Source organism: Leucopleurus acutus (assembly GCF_964270905.1).
Source record: "Leucopleurus acutus genome assembly, chromosome: 3".
In the NCBI taxonomy this organism is placed as follows: Eukaryota; Metazoa; Chordata; class Mammalia; order Artiodactyla; family Delphinidae; genus Leucopleurus; species Leucopleurus acutus.
This window is the reverse complement of record NC_139145.1, coordinates 46,965,105-46,983,551: the sequence shown is the minus strand read 5'-3', so window position 1 is coordinate 46,983,551 and position 18,447 is coordinate 46,965,105.

Here is an 18,447-nt window from a genome sequence, read left to right as displayed (position 1 = left end):
GGAACTCAATAATCCATTGCTCATTAAATGAATATGAAAATAGCTGCCTCTGCTTGTACACCTGCTATAAATATTTATCTCTATGTTTTACTTCTAAACATTTTAAAAAACTCCTCTACCTCCTTTGGGACGTTAAAGTAGTAGCACTGGGTAGAGGAAAGCCTGAGATTCTTAATAGACTTCTTTGTATTTGAATCTAGATATGAGCCCTGCAGCCACGGGAGGGTTTCTTAACTCTCCGAGAGTCAATTTCTTCATCTGCAGAACTGAAATAATGTTTTATAAACGTTAAATGAGATAAAGTATATGAGGGATATTGTATAGCCTTTTGGCAATGGTCTACCATATTCTCAACAAATACCAGCTTTCTTTTCTACAGTGATCTCTACTCTGCCTTCACAGACATGTCAGGTTTCCAAACTTCTCCACAAAGGCTAAAAGAGGAACTAAGTGGCTATTCTTCCTCATGGCTCGGTGTGTGGCTTTACCTCAAATAGCGCTCAGCAAGGTCACCTCTCTAACGTCAATCTTTAGCATGGGAGAATGAGAAGAACATCAGGCTGGGAATCTCCCCAGGTTCTAGTTCAGATCCGGGCACTAACCAGCTGTGCGTTAGACAATTCACTTCTTCATCCACTGTTCTTGGAGACTCTGACACTACTCTCAACACTTGGAAATATATTAGAGGCAAAAATAGACGAAAACCCTGCCCTTGTGGAGCTTACAAATGTGTGGTCAGTAGGAAACACTGACCAAAAGAAGATCAACACAACAAAGTGAATTATGTAGTATGTTAGGGGATAATGAGTGCTATGGAACAAATAAAAAGTTGAGCTGGGTAAGGGGAAACAGAGAGTGCTGGTGTGGGACGGGGGAGGGGGAGCTGCAGGCAGGATCCAGCATTAAATAGGCTCACTGAGGAAGGGATAGTTGAGCAGACTTGAAAGAGGTGGGAGGCCATCCAGTGGGTATTTGGGGGAAGAGCATCAAGGGCAAGAGAAGACCTAGATTAAGACCCGGAGAGGATAGGGAGAGTGGGAGGGAGATGCAAGAGGGAGGAGATATGGGGATATGTGTATATGTAAAGCTGATTCACTTTGTTATAAAGCAGAAACTAACAAACCATTGTGAAGCAATTATACTCCAATAAAGATGTTTAAAAAAAAAAAAAAAAGACCCTGAGGGGATGTGTCTGAAAAACACAGAGCCCAGTGTAGCTATTTTGGAGTAAGCAAAGAGAGAAGGAGGATGTGAGGACAAAGCAGTGAGTATTTCAGACCCTTCAAAGTTTGGGCTTTTTTAGGTTGTTACATATTTGAAAAAGAATACATACATGTATATGTATAAGTGAATCACTTTGCTGTACACCTGAAACTAACAACATTGTTAATCAGCTATACTCCAATGTAAAATAAAAAGTTAAAAAAATTTTTGGAGCTTTCATCTGAGCGAAATGGCTTTGCTGGCCTTCCCTATACATGCGGAAAAGAAATTCAGATTATTATTCTTTCTGAGATCCCATCTAACTCTTACTACATTCCAGGATTTTCTTTCCATTTGGGTACTCAGAGCTATAATAACTGGGATAGGCAAATCATGGGAAACTGGACAAGAATATATAAACTTTATTCTAACAGATGGGCACACACAGGATTTATATGTGTAATTTTGCCTCTTGTCTAAAACTAAGAGAGACGTCATAGAACAACGGAACAGGACTCTGGCATTTTCTGTATTTGGACAAGCTAGTTGTCAAATACCACACCCAGAACTTGAGCTGGGCAGGTACTTAACTTGCCTCGCCTCAATTTCCTCATCTGTAAAGTGGGGATAACTGTGGTTCCTATCTCACTGATTTATTCTGAGGATTAAATAAGACGATGCAGCAAGTTCTTAGCACAGGATTGGACACGTAGTAAACTCTCAATACATTTCACTATATTTAATTTTACATAGTAGGTGTTAACAAAGGCTTATGGAACTGAATTCTCAAAACGTCTGTATTTGGTATTTGTGTGCTAATTTTACTTCTTGTAGAGCATCAAACATGCATTTTGGAGTCTCATTTCAACAAATGTCTGTTAGTTTATTACATGCAGCACACGGATGTGTGGATAAGATAGAGTCCCTGTTTTACAGGGACATAAGTGGAAGAGACATATCCATAAAAGTAACTATAGTTCAGGGCAGTCTATTAAAACTGTTTTAATAGAAGGGCCACATATAATGGCAGAATGGAGAAGGAGAGATTAATCCCAGTTGGGGTTATACTGGCTAGTTTCATGGGGGAGATGAGGGATTTGAACAAGTTGGAAAGTATGTCTCATATCTCCCTATGGACAAACAACACAGTAAACAGTCTTTATTTTCCTCCCGATGGCACTAGTAAATTATGAACTCAGTGACTTAGAAAATTGTTGCAAGTTTGTAGACACCTTGACTCGTATTGCTCCTGGCAAATGACTTCACAAGAGCAATGCTGGGTCCTAATGGCCACAGTGGTAAAGCTGTAGAGAGGAGTGAAATTCAATTCACATTTTTGCCAGCCAGGGGAACAGCAGATGAAAGTTCTATTGGGGGTGGGGGGAGAGGAAGGAAGGAGGGAGGGAGGGAGGGAGGGAAAAAAGAAAGATCTGTGATTGCACTCAACTCCATGATCAAGTAGGGCATAATTACCCAAGAAAGTTATTTCCGAATGAATCTTTGCCCCCTCAGTCTTTTATTTCCAGAAAAACTATTTCAGCTATAGGACAGCCTGAGGAAAATTGTTCTTCTTGGTAAGTAAGTACGCACTGCTGCTCCTGCTGGGAAAATATGAGATGCTTAGGGAAGATTTCACAAAAAGCTATCAGTTCACACGTACATTTTCCAGGAGTTCGTCCAAGGAGAGCTTGGATATTTCCAGGGCTCTAACACACTTCTCTAATAGAACATACTGGGTGTTCCCAGAGGAACACATGAAACTTTTAAATATCCTTTTGCCACACCCCCTTGCCTTCTTCTGCTCTCAAGCTGCACGGATAAGTGGCCAAGACAATACGTTTTGAAACAGCTATAGATTTCTAGGCTTTTTGAATTATGTTGTTCTACTTAATAGAAAGTCTCTCATTTTGTCTAACAAGGCTAGGGTCAAAGGAATATTCTCCATAGCATATCCTCCTCTCAGAAGTCTGGCTGGACAAGAGAAAATTGGTCTAAGATGTTTGATGATATGTGAAAGCACTGTGAACTTTTTGGGTGGTATTGTGGTATGGTTTTTTTAAGTCATTATCATTTACAAATATATTCAGAGATACTTAAGCATAAAATGATCCAGTACTTGCAATTTGCTTCAACATAATAGAGGGGAGACTTGATAGAGGTAAGATGAAACAAGACTGGCTCTGAGTACATGTGAGAGGTACGAAAGTCTCATTATACTATTTTCTGCCTTTATAATGTTTTAAATTTTCCATAATTTTTTATAAAGAGAGAGGCTCAAGCTCGATGATCTCACTGAATTTGAAAAGACACTCAGTGATCTAGAAGAATGGGAGGTTTGGGTTGGAGAGAACGTCTTTGGCATTTACAGAGATGGACGAAGGGCAGATATCATGGCAGTGGGATGCTGAGCCAGAGGGAAGGTAAAACTTAATGGATGGGAGGAGATAAAGGAGCTATGAGGCCAGGGTTTTCAGTGGTTAAGGACTGACCCACAGAATTATTCTTGTGGTTTCTGATGCATAGTCCTGACTGAACTATCCTGGTCTGTAACTCTATTGCTCACTAAAGAGTGGACAGGGAACCCAGGAGAGAAGAGGGTGGGTTGGAAAGAAATATGAAGATATAAACCACAAAAACAAACTTCTTGGACTAGTTCCTGCCCCAAACAGCATATTAATGAATTCTTTGGATGATGCTATAGAAAGTGTGCTTATCGCACTTAAGAATGCCAAGCAGAAAAGGATAGAGAATTCACAGAATGATAGAAGCAACATCCTCATATCTTAATATGTCAGAATTGTGAGCTGAATATACCTAGATGAAATGAAACAAATAAATGTAAATTCCTACCCCGGAGTTCAAACACCAATGGCACAAACATAAGGTAGGAGACACAGAGCTGAGAAACAGCCCACATGAATACACTTAGGGAAATTTAACAGGCAATAAATGCCATATAAACCATACAATGAGGCTAACAAACAACAATTAATCCTCTTAAATGTGCATGAGAAGTAATGGAATAGTTGAATTGAAGGAAATGGTAGACATATCTGTATTGGCCAGGCCTCCTTAGGAATTTCAGGCTCATTTGTGCCCAGAAGACAAAAAAAATAACAAAGCACATTCAGAGCAAGAGTACTGAATGAAGAAGGGTCCAAAGACCTGTCCTTGAGAAATGACTGAGCAACTAAGGGTGCTGAAGTAAAACGACTCACTCAGGACATGTGTATCCTCTGAAGTGCTGGACCATGGAAGAGGAACAGTATGGCTCCAGGGGTGGAATTGGGCCAAATGTGAATACGTTACAGGGGATCAGATTACAGGTCAAGAAGAAGAAACTCTTTACAAAGACCAGAAGTGTCCAGAGATTGAAAGCCCCGTCACGTGGGCCACTGAATATCTATTAGAGCTGAGAGATGATGATGATGGCTATTATTATTATTCTTGCTGTTATAGGTGTGAAATAAGTCTATGAGAGCTGTGAGATGTGGATTAGACTTAGAGCAATGCCGTGCCGCTGATCAGCCACGTGTGGCTACTGAATACTTGAAATGCGGCTACAGGACAAACTGAAGTGCTATAATTACAAAGCATGCACCAGATTTTGAAGACTTAGCATGAAAAACAGAAATGTAAACTATCTAATCTCAATAATTTATGCTGATATACTTTATATATATATGTTGATACATATTTATAGTGATAATATTTTAGCCATATTGGGCTAATTAAAATATATCATTAAAATAAACTTCACCTATTACTCTCAACTTTTTTTTTTTACATCTTTACTGGAGTATAATTGCTTTAAAATGGTGTGTTAGTTTCTGCTGTATAACAAAGTGAATCAGCTATACATATACATATATCCCCATATCTCCTCCCTCTTGTGTCTCTCTCCCACCCTCCCTATCCCACGCCTCTAGGTGGTCATGAAGCACCTAGCTGATCTCCCTGTGCTATGCAGCTGCTTCCCACTAGCTAGCTATTTTACATTTGGTAGTGTATATATGTCCATGTTACTCACTTCGTCCCAGCTTACCCTTCCCCCTCCCCATGTCCTCAAGTCCATTCTCTACATCTGCATCTTCATTGCTGTCCTGTCGCTAGGTTCTTCAGAACCATTTTTTTTTTCAGACTCCATATATATGTGTTAGCATATGGTATTAGTTTTTCTCTTTCTGACTTACTTGACTCTGTATGACAGACTCTAGGTCCATCCAACTGCATGCTGTATTACAGACTCTAGGTCCAGCCATCTCACTACAAATAACTCAGTTTCGTTTCTTTTATGGCTGAGTAATATTCCATTGTATATATGTGCCACATCGTCCTTATCCATTCATCTGTCGATGGACACTTAGGTTTCTTCCATGTCCTCACTATTGTAAAAAGTGCTGCAGTGAACATTGTGGCACATGACTCTTTTTGAATTATGGTTTTCTCAGGATATATGCCCAATAGTGGAATTGCTGGGTCATATGCAAGTTCTATTTGTAGTTTATTAGGGAACCTCCATACTGTTCTCCATAGTGGCTGTATCAATTTACATTCCCACCAACAGTGCAAGACAGTTTCCTTTTCTCCACACCCTTGCCAGCATTTGTTGTTTGTAGATTTTTTGATGATGGCCATTCTGACTGGTGTGAGGTGATACCACATTGTAGTTGTTTTGTTTTTTTTGTACATCTTAATTGGAGTATAATTGCTTTACAATGGTGTGTTAGTTTCTGCTTTATAACAAAGTGAATCAGTTATACATATGTTCCCATATCTCTTCCCGCTTGTCTCCCTCCCTCCCACCCTCCCTATCCCACCCGTCCAGGCAGTCACAAAGCACTGACCTGATCTCCCTGTGCTATGCAGCTGCTTCCCACTAGCTATCTACCTTACGTTGGGTAGTGTATATATGTCCATGCCACTCTCTCGCTTTGTCACAGCTTACCCTTCCCCCTCCCCACATCCTCAAGTCCATTCTCTAGTAGGTCTGTGTCTTTATTCCTGTCTTACCCCTAGGATTTTCATGACATTTTTTTTCCTTAAATTCCATATATATGTGTTAGCATACAGTATTTGTCTTTCTCTTTCTGACTTACTTCACCCTGTATGACAGACTCTAGATCTATCCACCTCATTACAAATAGCTCAGTTTCGTTTCTTTTTATGGTTGAGTAATATTCCATTGTATATATGTGCTACATCTCCTTTATCCATTCATCCGATGATGGACACTTAGGTTGTTTCCATCTCTGGGCTATTGTAAATAGAGCTGCAATGAACATTTTGGTACATGACTCTTTTTGAATTATGGTTTTCTCAGGGTATATGCCCAGTAGTGGGATTGCTGGGTCATATGGTAGTTCTATTTGTAGTTTTTTAAGGAACCTCCATACTGTTCTCCATAGTGGCTGTAGCAATTCACATGCCCACCAGCAGTGCAAGAGTGTTCCCTTTTCTCCATACCCTCTCCAGCAGTTATTCTTTCTAGATTTTTTGATGATGGCCATTCTGACTGGTGTGAGATGATATCTCATTGTAGTTTTGATGTGCATTTCTCTAATGATTAGTGATGTTGATCATCCTTTCATGTATTTGTTGGCAATCTGTATATCTTCTTTGGAGAAATGTCTATTTAGGTTTTCTGCCCATTTTTGGATTGGGTTTGTTTGTTTTTTTGATATTTAGCTGCATGAGCTGCTTATAAATTTTGGAGATTAATCCTTTGTCAGTTGCTTCATTTGCAAATATTTTCTCCCATTCTGAGGGTTGTCTTTTTGTCTTGTTTATGGTTTCCTTTGCTGTGCAAAAGATTTTAAGGTTCATTCGGTCTCATTTGTTTAATTTTGTTTTTATTTCCATTTCTCTAGGCGGTGGGTCAAAAAGGATCTTGCTGTGATTTATGTCATAGAGTGTTCTGCCTATGTTTTCTTCTAAGAGTTTTATAGTGTCTGGCCTTATATTTAGGTCTTTAATCCATTTTCACTTTATTTTTGTGTATGGTGTCTATGTCATTCTTTTACATGTAGCTGTCCAGTTTTCCCAGCACCACTCATTGAAGATGCTGCCTTTTCTCCACTGTATATTCTTGCCTCCTTTATCAAAAATAAGGTGACCATATGTGCATTGGTTTATCTCTGGGCTTTCTATCCTGTTGCATTGATCTATATTTCTGGGGTTTTGCCAGTACCATACTGTCTTGATTACTGTACCTTTGTAGTACAGTGTGAAGTCTGGGAGTCTGATTCCTCCAGCTCCATTTTTCTTTCTCAAGATTGCTTTGGCTATTTGGGGTCTTTTGTATTTCCATACAAATTATGAAATTTTTTGTTCCAGTTCTGTGAAAAATGTCATTGGTAGTTTGATAGGGATTGCATTGAATCTGTAGATTGCCTCGGGTAGTATAGTCATTTTCACAATGTTGATTCTTCCAATCCAAGAATATGGTATATCTCTCCATCTGTTTCTATCATCTTTAATTGCTTTCAGCAGTGTCTTATACTTTTCTGCAAACAGGTCTTTTGTCACCTTAGGTAGGTTTATTGCTAGATATTTTATTCTTTTTGTTGCAATGGTAAATGGGAGTGTTTCATTAATTTCTGTTTCAGATTTTTCTTCATTAGTGTATAGGAATGCAAGATATTTTTGTGCATTAACTTTGTATCCTGCTACCTTACCAAATTCATTGATTAGCTCTACTAGTTTTTTGGTAGAATCTTTAGGATCCTCTATGTATAGTATCATGTCATCAGCAAACAGTGACAGCTTTACTTCTTCTTTTCCAATTTGGATTCTTTTATTTCTTTTTATTCTCTGATTGCTGTGGCTAAAACATCCAAAACTATGTTGAATAATAGTGGTGAGGGTGGACAACCTTGTCTCGTTCCTGATCGTAGAGGAAGTGGTTTCAGATTCTCACTATTGAGAATGATGCTGGCTGTGGGTTTGTCATATATGGTCTTTACTATGTTGAGGTAAGTTCCCTCTATGCCTACTTTCTGGAGGGTTTTTATCATAAACGGGTGTTGAATTTTGTTGAAAGATTTTTCTGCATCTATTGAGATGATCGTATGGTTTTCTCCTTCAATTTGTTAATATGGTTTATCACGTTGATTGATTTGCGTATATTGAAGAATCCTTGCATTCCTGGGATAAACCCCACTTGATCATGGTGTATGATTCTTTTTTTTTTTTTTTTTAACATCTTTATTGGGGTATAATTGCTTTACAATGGTGTGTTAGTTTCTGCTTTATAACAAAGTGAATCAGTCATACATAAACATATGTTCCCATATGTCTTCCCTGTTGGTGTATGATTCTTTTAATGTGCTGTTGGATTCTGTTTGCTAGTATTTTGTTGAGGATTTTTGCATCTATGTTCATCAGTGATATTGACCTGTAGTTTTCTTTCTTTGTGACATCTTTGCCTGGTTTTGGTATCAGGGTGATGGTGACCTCGTAGAATGAGTTTGGGAGTGTTCCTCCCTCTGCTATATTTTGGAAGTGATTGAGAAGGATAGGTGTTAGCTCTTCTCTAAATGTTTGATAGAATTTGCCTGTGAAGCCATCTGGTCCTGGGCTTTTGTTTGTTGGAAGATTTTTAATCACAGGCGCAATTTCAGTGCTTCTGATTCATCTGTTTACATTTTCTATTTCTTCCTGGTTTAGTCTCAGAAGGTTGTGCTTTTCTAAGAATTTGTCCATTTCTTCCAGGTTGCCCATTTTATTGGCATATAGTTGCTTGTAGTAATCTTTCATGATCCTTTGTATTTCTGCAGTGTCAGTTGTTACTTCTCATTTTTTTTTTTTTCTTTTTCAGTACAAGGGCCTCTCACTGTTGTGGCCTCTCCCGTTGCGGAGCACAGGCTCCACACACGCAGGCCCAGAGGCCATGGCTCACGGGCCCAGCCACTCCGCGGCACGTGGGATCCTCCTGGACCGGGGCACGAACCCGCGTCCCCTGCAACGACAGGCGGGCTCTCAACCACTGCGCCACCAGGGAAGCCCTACTTCTCCTTTTTCATTTCTAATTCTATTGATTTGAGTCTGCTCCCTTTTTTTCCTCATGAGTCTGGCTAATGGTTTATCAACTTTGTTTATCTTCTCAAAGAACCAGCTTTTAGTTTCACTGATATTTGCTATTGTTTCCTTCATTTCTTTTTCATTTGTTTCTGATCTTTATGATTTCTTTCCTTCTGCTAACTTTGGGGGGGTTTTTTCTTCTTTCTCTAATTGCTTTAGGTGTAAGGTTAGGTTTTTATTTGAGATGTTTCTTGTTTCTTGAGGTAGGATTGTATTGCTATAAACTTCCCTTTTAGAACTGCTTTTGCTGCATCCCATAGGTTTTGGGTCGTTGTGTTTTGTCATATTTTTCTCGGTATTTTTTGATTTCCTCTTTGATTTCTTCAGTGATCTCTAGGCTATTTAGTAGCGTTTTGTTTAGCCTCCATGTGTTTGTGTTTTTACAGTTTTTTCCTGTTATTTATATCTAGTCTCATAGTGTTGTGATCGGAAAATATACTTGATACGATTTCAATTTTCTTAAATTTACCAAGGCTTGATTTGTGACCCAAGATATGATCTATCCTGGAGAATGTTCCATGAGCACTTGAGAAGAAAGTGTATTCTGTTCTTTTTGGATGGAATGTCCTATAAATATCAATTAAGTCCATCTTGTTTAATGTATCATTTGAAGCTTGTGTTTCCTTATTTATGTTCATTTTGGATCATCTGTCCTTTGGTGAAAGTGGGGTGGTAAAGTTCCCCACTATGAGTGTGTTACTGTCGATTTCCCCTTTTATGGCTGTTAGTATTTGCCTTATGTATTGAGGTGCTATTATTTTGGTGGCATAAATATTTACAATCGTTATATCTTCTTGGATTGATCCCTTGATCATTATGCAGTGTCCTTCTTTGTCTCTTGTAATAGTCTTTATTTTAAAGTCTATTTTGTCTGATATGAGTATTGCTACTCCAGCTTTCTTTTGGTTTCCATTTGCATGGAATATCTTTTTCCATCCCCTCACTTTCAATCTGTAGGTGTCCCTAGGTCTGAAGTGGATCTCCTGTAGACAGCATATATATGGGTCTTGTTTTTGTACCCATTCAGCCAGTCTATGTCTTTTGGTTGGAGCATCTAATCCATCTACATTTAAGGTAGTTATCGATATGTATGTTCCTATTATCATTTTCTTAATTGTTTCGGGTTTGTTATTGTAGGTCTTTTCCTTCTCTTGTGTTTCCTGCCTAGAGACGTTCTCTTAGCATTTGTTGTAAAGGTGGTTTGGTGGTGCTGAATTCTCTTAGCTTTTGCTTGTCTGTAAAGGTTTTCATTTCTCCACTGAATCTGAATGAGATCCTTGCTGGGTAGAGTAATCTTGGTTGTAGGTTTTTCCCTTTCATCACTTTAAATATGTCCTGCCAGTCCCTTCTGGCTTGCAGAGTTTCTGCTGAATGATCAGCTGTTAACCTTATGGGGATTCCTTTATATGTTATTTGTTGTTTTTCCCTTGCTGTTTTTAATATTTTTTCTTTGTATTTAATTTTTGATAGTTTGATTCATATGTGTCTTGGTGTGTTTTATCCTTGGATTTATCCTGTTTGGGACTCTCTGTGCTTCCTGGACTTGACTATTTCCTTTCCCATATTAGGAACGTTTTCAACTATAATCTCTTCAAATATTTTCTCAGTCCCTTTCTTTATCTCTTCTTCTTCTGGGACCCCTATAATTCGAACGTTGGTGCATTTAATGTTGTCCCAGAGGTCTCTGAGACTGTCCTCAGTTCTTTTCATTCTTTTTTCTTTATTCTGTTCTGAGGTAGTTATTTCCACTATTTTATCTTCCAAGTCACTTATCCATTCTTCTGCCTCAGTTCTTCTGCTATTGATTCCTTCTAGAGAACTTTTAATTTCATTTATTTGTTGTTCATCATTGTTTGTTTGCTCTAGTTCTTCTAGGTCCTTGTTAAAAGTTTCTTGTATTTTCTCCATTCTATTTTCAAGATTTTGGATCATCTTTACTGTCATTACGCTGAATTCTTTTTCAGGTAGACTGCCTATTTCCTCTTCATTTGTTTGGTCTGGTGGGTTTTTACCTTATTCCTTCATCTGCTCTGTGTTTCTCTGTCTTCTCATGTTGCATAACTTACTGTGTTTGGGGTCTCCTTTTCGCAGCCTGCAGGTTCGTAGTTCCCATTGTTTTTGGTGTCTGCCCCCAGTGGGTAAGGTTGGTTCAATGCGTTGTGTAGGCCTCTTGGTGGAGGGGACTGGCTCCTGTGTTCTGTGGTCCATGTTGATAGCCACAACTCGGGCCTGTGTCTGGAGCTCATTTAGGCGGTGCTCTGAATCCCCTCTCCTCGCACACCGGGAAACAATGGTCTCTTGCCTCTTAGTCGGCCAGACTTTTTCCCGGACTCCCTCCTGGTTAGCTGTGATGCCCAACCCCCTTCAACCTCCGAATCCCGAGCCTCAGCTCCCAGCCCCCACCTGTCCCAGCTGGTGAGCAGACAAGACTCTCAGCCTGGTGAGTGCCGTTCGGCACAGATTCTTTGTGCGGGAATCCCTCCACTTTGCCCTCCGCACCCCTGTTGCTGTGCTCTCCTCCATGGCTCCAAAGCTCCCCCCCTCCACCACCTGCAGTCTCCACCTGCTTCCTAGTGTGTGGAAACCTTTCCTCCTTCACAGCTCCCTCCCACTGGTGCCGGTCCTGTCCCTCTTCTTTTGTCTCTGTTTTTTCTTTTTTCTTTGGCCCTACCCAGGTACGTGGGGAGCTGCTTGCCTTTTGGGAGGTCTGAGTTCTTCTGCCATCATTCAGTAGGTGTTCTGTAGGGGTCGTTCCCCATGTAGATATATTTCTGATGTATTTGTGGAGAGTAAGGTGATCTTTGCTTTTTACTCCTCTGCCATCTTGAACCTCTCCCCTTACTCTTTACTTTTAAAATTATGGCTACTGAAAGATTTTTAATTACCACATGGTTCACATTTGTGGATTGAACTTCTTCTATTAGACAACACTGTGTGAGAGAAACAATTAGTGGGGAGCGGGGATGAAGGCTGAGCTAGACTTTAAAGGACTCTAATCGTCCATAATCTAGGAAAAGCACCTCTGTAGGTTTAGAACTCAAGGCTATGGTTTTAACCAAGATCTGCTTCTAATGAGCTATGTCACCCTGGGAAAGCGACTTAACTATTCTAAACCTTAAATTCCTATCTGAAAACAATAAAGTTGGAAAATCTCTGAGGTATTTCCTATTGCTGACATTCCATGAGAAAGACCACTGCCCAGACTAGGTCTAGGCATTCCTTGTAGTAAGAAGTGTTCCCTCCACTGATTTGCGCAAGTACCCACTCAACCAATGTCTTCATTGTTTTCTCCATTTTCAAAGCCCATGAAAAGAATATAGTGTTCAAAGTCAGACAAAATTGAATTAGATTTGTGACCTCACCACATCATTAACAGCTTCACAATGACCATTATCAGCTTCATCCCCCCAACAATATCCTACCTGGTACTTGTACATTTACATTTTGCTAGACCTTCTGATGTATTACTTCATTTAATGATCACAGACATCTTTCAAGGTGGATGCTATTATTATCTTTACATAATTGAGGAAGTAACTAGGTTTTAAACCTGTTTGTGTAAACTTGGGTATGTCACCTTGCCTCTATAAACTGCAGCAAGATGGCATAATATTGTCAGTCACTACCGTATACCCAATCATGGTATAAACTGTAGTGAGGATTCAGTGAAATAATGAATGTGGAGTTCCATTACAGTAGCAGATTTACAATAGATAGATGTGACAGAATCCTTCTCCTGCTGAACTCTTTCATTATGAACCCTGAATATCCTCTAAATCCAGCTCCAGTAACACCCTTTCCACAGGGCCTTACCTTTTCCCCACAGCTGGAAGTAAGGTCAACTGCTTCTGAAGTAGCATAGCCCTATATCTGATCATTTCTTACCAATCTCATCATTTCCAACCTTACTCCAAGTCACATTTTATCTCCTATATTAAACTATAAAGCTCTTGAGTAACAGCTCTATATGAGATTCATACGACATCCAGTCTAGTCTGTGGCACAGGGTAGATTATTAATACACATCAATTGAGTTAAAGCTACTATTTATTGAAAATTTACTAGTGCCAACCACCGAACAAAATTTAAGTTCCTTTTTTACATATCTAATTTATCCCTCACAACCTGAAGTGTAGATATTAATGTTACCCATTTACAGATGAGGACTCTGAGTCTTCAAGGAGCTGCTCAGCATCATACGGGTCTTAAGCGGTGGAGCCAGGTTTTGAATTCTCACTGGCTGCCTCCAAAGCCAATGGTAATGATTTTAACCATTACAAAGAAAGCCCAAATGGGCAGATGGATGGATGAATGGATGAAACGAATGGTGAAGAGAAGCACAACGTTATATCCTCTGACTCCAGGCTCAAGATTTCCCTTTAATCCCAGCTTTCCCTTCTGGATATTAAACCTCCTAGCTCCAACCCCATCATCCCAGCATATGACTGGGAGTTCTGCAGAGAAGGAAGAGAATCACATTTCACCATTTTAAAGATTCATAATGAGCTAAAAGGCCAAGTCAAAATCAATTTTTTATTCACCAAAGTCTTATGTCCCTGCCTGTTTTGTTCTCCTGAATAAAACATACCTTTTCAAGTGTATGAGCTGCCAGCAGCAGGGAAGAGAAAAGGGAGCGAGTAATACATTTTTACATAATTAGGAAGAAGAAAAAATATTCAAGCAGGTTTCCTTTTTAACGTTTATATTTATCTGAGTCTCCAGCTCAGGAAAATGTTTACCTAGTGTAGAGAGCATGTGTATTTTTCACCTGACAGCAAGATTTTTATGCTCAGGATTTTTTTTTTTTTCATTTGGAGCTGTAACCCAGAATTTAGCAGCTGCCCTACAACACCCTGAGTCCACCAATAGAAGGAACTCTCAGTTCCCTGTAATACCTGGGGTTCTTTAGCCAGAGAACAGTTAGCCCGAAGACAGAGCCACTCAGCTTAGCTGCATCTCTGGCATAGGTTGAGACCATGCCTTGTAGCTTTGAAAGTGACAGTGATAGTAATTTATTACCTGCACTGATTCACAGAACGTGGCTCCTTGTAAAAACAAGCAGACATTTTTCAATTGTGCAGTGCAATGGATAAATTATTTTGCATAGAAACTGTGCTTTTAAAATGAATTGAGGTGGGCTTTGAGGATATATGCATTATGCATGTACAAATAATACATCCTTGGGAAGAAAAGTCCCAAATGGGTTCTATTTAACTTTAAAGCTATGTTTTATTAACGCATTTTAAGGGAAGAGCTTAAATCAATGACCCTATTCCCACTAAACCCAGAGCATTCAAGCAAAACAGAATCCAGGCTGCTTACTTTATTTCCCTTCCCCTCCCTGAAAGCAATGGCATTTTATTTTCCATCAGACACCTTTTTTTTTCATTCATAATGTCATGTTTTAATCCAATCAATGCACATTAGCTACAACTAATGTAAATGTCATTGCTATTCTTTCCTCAAACTATTTTTTTCTTTAAATTTGCTAAAACTCAGTACAGCACAATCTTTCCACCTCAGATTCATAAGTATTGGACAGCTTTTCTATATTTCTCTTTCCTTCTTAGTGAAGTATTATTGAACAAAGCTATAGGACATTTTAGGGCAATGTCTAAAACAAATTCTCCTTGAAGCCTAGGGAGTGTTAGGAAGGGCCAAACTTTTTCACCCAAAGCTCTGCTACTTGTCTTCAGTACAGCTACTCTAGCCAAGGAGAATTGGTCCTACTTGGCCCCCACTCTCTACTTCCTCTATCTTGGTTTCTTCCACTCTGGATGCCTCTTTCCCTATGTCCAAATTCCACCTATTTAAGGGTTCTATAAAGGGCCCCTCTTTCAGGAAGACTTCCCTGATTCTACACTTATCCTGTCCCAGGCAGATGGGATTCTTTTATTCTCTAAATGCTCGAGATACATTTCCCTTCGGGATCTGAGAATAGTTCACCTTAAATCCTATTGATGTATTAGTGTTATCTCCCCATGTAGATTGTAAGTTCCTAGAAGGTAGGAATCAGTAAATGACATCTTTTTATCTCTCATATCAGTTAGCACAATGCCTGCACATTGTGGATGTTAATAAATGTCTAGAGAATGAAGAGAAGGAAAGAAAGAATAAAATAGAGAAGCAGTGAGGAACAGTTTGAGGAAAAGGATGAGAGAGAGGGAGGGAGGGAAGAAGAGGACTGAAGAAGGGAATCGGTAACAGAGGACACAGTGGCAAATGACCACAAAGCTTCTGCGGTTACTGATCACATAGTACACAGTACTGAGACATCTAAGTCAATTCTACTGTTGCAGGGGAGTAGCTAGAGCCCTAGGTGAAACTGTTTACCTCCTGGGTATTCCCAGGGCATGTTTTCTGCCCCCCGAATATGCCCAGGGCAGTGGTTCTTAAAATCCAGTGTGCAAAAAAATCACTTGGGGAGCTTAATAAAATATTAATTCTCTGCAGCTGGATTCCTGACATTGCATAACTTCCAACAGAATCTGATCTAGCAGGATTGGTAAGGGCACCAGGGCCCTGCATTCCTAACAGGATCCCAGGTGATTCTGTGGTAGGTGTTGGAGATCCTGTTTTGTGGAACACTGGCCTAGGGCTATTGCCTGGTTTTGTTCTCCTGAAGCTGCGCCCCTTTATTGGTTGTTCCGGTTCACTACTTCGGCCAGGTAATACATTACCTACATTCATCCACAGGAGAGCCTCCAAGGGCCTAACTAAAAGTTGCCCTCCCTATCTCCTCCCACAGATAAGGTGCCCCAGCCAAACAATCGTCCTTGCCAAGGGGAAGAGGCATCATTCCTGATTATCTCTGAGTAGCAAGTTTCAGTTGCTTGCTAGCCCACAGAATCATTCAAACAAGCTAACCATATCCTCTCACAGACATCAAGGGGCATGTCACCCTCAATACTGCAAAACCTGCCTCTCACAGTGCCTGTTGGCTCACTCCGCTCCTGTACGGCTTTGCATGGCATGCAGCAGCCTTCACCAGACTGTGAATACAAGTGACTAATAAACAGCTCTCAATCGCATGTGTCCAAAGTCAGCTGGCCTGTGTTCAGTCATCCCCACAACCCTAGGATGGGAATTCTTCTCTCACCAATGGGAGAAAGAGGAGGTGAATAAAACAAGCATGATAGCTGATCTTTTAATTTACAATCTAAGGCAGATGTCTGTGTCAAGAGACATTTAAAGCTCATTGGGATGAGTGGTCAGTGGAGATGTATAAAATGCTATACGAGTAGAGAGAGGGAAGCAAGAAAGTCTGGGTGGAACGGAGCAGGACCGGAGATTTCACAGGTAACATAGAATCTGGCTCAACTCAGGAGCCGCAAACGAAACCTCTCAAACAGATGATCATCATGTAGCTGCAGGCTAAGATCCCCCACCCCCAGTTCTTGCCCAGGATCCCATTGGTGAGAGGGAGTCTACCAGTCCTGTATTTAAATATAATGTCCTCTGTGCTTGAGGTAGGGCTCTGTGGAACAGAAGTGCCTATGCCTGGTATTGTTCTAGTTCTGTCTTTATTTTTTTTAAGGGTTCCTTTTAAGCTACTCTAGTTGTACACTGTGTGGTGAGTATTTCTTTGCTGTAATAGGGTAGCTGCCGACACCTGTTCTTATGTCCTGCGTGTCCCTGCTCTACAGACTACATGTTCAGCCGCTGTCTAGAGCAGTTGATCCCCTACACTACCCATCCAGAGCCAGAACTTTGCCAAAGTGGAAATAAGCAGTTTGCTACATCTCCGCTTTGGGAAATTTATTTACTACATTGAAAAAATATATAACATTAAAATTACTGCATATTTAAAATAAAGACAACAACATTAACTACTTGAATGTTTGCTGTGCTCCTGGCACTGGTGAGGATGTTACATACACTACCTTGTTTAACCCTTCCACGACTCTTCAAGGGGAAAAGTGTTCCCAGTTGAGAAAACTGAGACTCACAGATGTTAGGCAACTCACACAAGGTCACTTAGCGGACATATATATAAATCAAGCACTTGACTTCAAGTTTAGTTATCTCTAAATTCATGCTCAGAACCTCTATATTATTCTGATCTTGTGCTTATTGTCCCCAGTTGAAGCAACTGGGCTAAATAAGTTGACAACTTGTTATTTTAAAAGTTTAAGCCAATGCTGCATGTTGAAATCCCCATACCTTAATAGAAATAAACCAGTTCTTTAAAAATGACTGGTTAGTAACAATTACGACCACATCTTTGCTTGTATAAATGCAAGCTTCTTTTGTTTTCATTCAAGTCAAATTAAATATTCAGACCCTGCTTAGGATGAGTAGCAATCATAGAAGCTTTCTAACTAGATGAAAAACAAGGGCCCATGGCTAGATTCTGTTGCTATCTTCTAAACATTCAAAACTAGATTTTCATCCTCTGAAGCTCTGTGGGGCAGCTCCGTTAGAATTTGGATTGGTATTTCTTCTGGGGGCACCACAGAGAAGAGGCAGACTAAATAATATTGTAAGAAGAAAAAGAAAATGGCTTATATGTTCTTAGTTGAGATTCTGAGTGGATTGGGTTATAACCTCTTCCAAAGACCCAACTATAATAAATCCCACAACTCAGATATGTTCATTTGCGAGAGCCAACAAGAAGGCCATGGGAAAAGCTGCTGATTTTGGAGAAAGCTATGTGGTACGTGAAATGGGGTATCTTATATGGCCTGAAACACTGTTCCCTCCTATACTCTTCTAGGTCCTGATTTAAGATCGATTTCCTTTGTGATAACAGAGAGGAGACTTCAGCCAGACTCGATCGAAGTAATACGGAGATATTTCTACTCCTGAGAAGTGGGATTGAATTTCCTGCCTTACTCGTCCTTCTGAGCAGTTTGGTCAGGTGAAGAAGTTTATTTTAGGAAATCATATGTTTTCTGGAAGTAGTTTATCAGCTTAAGAAAAATACCAGCTGTTGATATGGCTTTGGCCTGAGAGAGACTCTTGCATCTCTCGGCACTATTTTCTCCAGAGAAGCTACAGTAACTGGGAGAACAAGTATGAATTTCTAATAGATTGGATATTGAATCTAATGTCAGGTTTAATAAAGCAGCTGGATTTTAGCCGGAAGGTTGCTTTACTCAGAAATCTTAGTCTAGAAGAAATCATTATCTCTTTAATCAATTAGTCATTGAATCATAAGTG